The sequence below is a fragment of the Corvus brachyrhynchos genome, unplaced genomic scaffold (assembly GCF_000691975.1).
Source record: "Corvus brachyrhynchos isolate BGI_N302 unplaced genomic scaffold, ASM69197v1 scaffold65, whole genome shotgun sequence".
In the NCBI taxonomy this organism is placed as follows: Eukaryota; Metazoa; Chordata; class Aves; order Passeriformes; family Corvidae; genus Corvus; species Corvus brachyrhynchos.
In genome coordinates, this window is record NW_008238365.1 from 2,312,608 (window position 1) to 2,315,476 (window position 2,869).

Consider the following 2,869-nt stretch of genomic DNA (forward strand, 5'->3'; position numbering starts at 1 on the left):
CATTCCTGAGATAAAAACCAGAGCCTGGAAGCTGCGGAATTCTGACTATTGGAGGCATGTGAGGTACTTCGGGTGGTATGAAAAACAAAGCCGGCATCTTTCCTTCGGAGCAGAGGAATGCCTTGCTGGAATTCTGCGATTCCGGAATTCCAAGGGGTTCTGACTGACCAAACGCGTTCCCTTGTGCCTTGTCACATCCCAAGGGAGCTAGAGCTGCTCTCCTGTGCTTGGGAATGATGGGAAGAGCCACAGGAATGACCTACAGGAACAGCTGATGCTCACAGGGTGTTTAATAATTCCTCATGACAATAAAAACTGGTTCATTTTGGGAAGCCCTGCAGTAAAGGGTTGATTTGTGGAAAAAACCCCACTAAATTAATTTGGGAAGCCCTAAAGGGTTTATTTCGATCATTGCAGCTGTTCTTGATCTGAAATCACAGAGGGTTTAGATGGGATATTGGGAAGGAGTTCTTTCCTGGGAGGGTGGGGAGGGGATGGAATGGAATTCCCAGAGAAGCTGTGGCTGTCCCTGGATCCCTGGAAGTGCCCAAGCCCAGGCTGGAGGGGCTTGGAGCAACCTGGGATAGTGGGAGCTGTCCCTGCCTGTGGAATTGGGTGGGACTGGATGGGCTTTAAGATCCCTCCCAACCCAAACCATTCCATGAAGTACAAAGTTACTGGGAAAACACCGGGAGAAGGGAACATTCTGAACCCTGCAACTGTCACCTGCCTCTCTGAGGCACTTCTAGGAATCCCTCGCTACCCGTGATTCCCGTGTGGCAGGAGAATGGGCTTGGACAAACAGGATTTATCTTGATTGAGCACAAAATAACGAGGGACAGACTGGCCAGGCAGGAAAAATGACCGGCTCAAGGTCACTGGCCAAGCGCAGCCACCGGAGAACCGGCGGGATCACACCTATTCCTGCTTGGAATGAGCTGCTCAGTGCTGCCAGGGCTCCTGCTGGATCACAGGATCATGGAATATCCTGAGCTGGAAGGATCCACAGGGATCCTGTGATCATCCCAGCTCCTGGCCCTGCACAGACACCCCACCAATCCCACCCTGGGCATCCCTCAGAGGAAAAGGACCTCAGGGTCCTTTTCCTGATATCCAAGCTGGCCTTGGACACTTCCAGGAATCCAGGGGCAGCTCTCTGGGAAAGCTCTTCCCTCATTCCTTGCTGGGTGGGGTTGGTTTTTTGGGAAGGGGTATCTCCCTCAGAGCTGTGTCCGTGAGCCTCCTCATTGGGATTCTCCTGCAGGAGCATCTCCCAGCCTGGATTTGGGATGGCTCAGCTCATCCCAGCACACCTGGAATATGCTGAGCTGGAAGGATCCACAAGGATCATCCAGTCCAGCCCCACCCTGGGCATCCCTGGCAGCTCTGTCCAAACATTCCTGGAGCTCTGGCAGCCTTGGGAATGTTCCCATTCCCTGGGGAGCCTGGGCAGTGCCCCAGCACCCTCTGGGGGAAGAACCTTTCCCTAAATCCAACCTGAATCCCCCCTGGCCCAGCTCCAGCCTTTCCCTGGGGTCCTGTTCCTGGTTATGCCAGAGCCAGGTGTGCCATTGTTGTCACCACGATGCCCAACAGCACCTGGGCCCAGGTGAGCTGAGGCTGTCACAGAGCACGAGGACAAAGAGAGCCAGCAGGAACAGCCCAGGCCAAAACCAGAACCTCACTTAAGGAAAAACCTAAGGAAAGGCACAGGATGTTGCCCAGGAAGTTTGATGGCCCAGGAGGTCTGGTTTGTAGGGCTGGAGGAAAAGGTAATGAGCTCATGGGCTTTGAATTGTCCATGCTCAGACAGCAATGGTGACAGGGATGGTTTCTTCCCAAATACATGGAAAATATTCCAGTCACCAACACAAATGGCTCAGAATGACTCTGAAGAGTCCCATTCCAGAAGCAGCCAGTGCTACTGTTCCTTCTTCTGTGAGCAAGCTGGAATCTGCCAGAACTCCAGGTTCTGGAGGTGGCCCTGGGCCACAGCTCAGCCACCCCAAAGCTGTCCTGTCACCCCTCAAACACCTGCACAAGGAACCCACCTGAAGGAAATCCCACCCAGCCCTAAAGAATTCCCGGTTATCCAGGCCACACCCACACTGCTGGCAGTGCATTGTGATTTATCAGGTACGTGGGGGCATTGCTTTAATTCCCTCAGATCAGGAGAAAGCAGGATTTAGGGAGACCAAAGGTGTTCTCACAGCTCTTGCTGCTTTTTGAGCACAGATTAAACAACCCCTAAAATAATACCAGAAACCCACGGCTGCCCTGCCGTAGTCCTGCCCCTCTTCCTGCCAAATGTGCGAGCCTGAAGCTTCTCAAGGCTTGGATGGCAAAAATCCCACAGACTGGTAAAACTGAATCATAGAATCATGGAATGACACAACGGTAAGGGTTGGAAAGGATCTTTAAGGATCATCCAGCGCCACCCCCTGCCATGAGCAGGGACACCTTCCACTATCCCAGGCTGCTCCAAGCCCTGTCCAACCTGGCCTTGGACACTTCCAGGGATGGGGCAGCCACAGCTGCTCTGGGCAATCCCTTCCAGCCCCTCCCCACCCTCATAGGGAAGAATTTCTTCCGAAAATCAAATCTAAACCTAAACACGCGAGCTCCTCTCTACCCCGTCCCACTCCTTTCTCAGACAAGTCAGGATCACAACCTGCCTTGGAATCACAGAACCACGAATGGTTTAGGTGAAAGAGACCTTAAAGCTCATCCCAGTCCCCCCCTGCCATGAGCAGGGACACTTTCCACTAGACCACGTTGCTCAAGGCCTTATCCATCCTGGCCTTGAACACTTCCAGGGATGAAACACTACAGTACATCCCTTGTGGCGGCGCGGCAGATCCCACCCGCC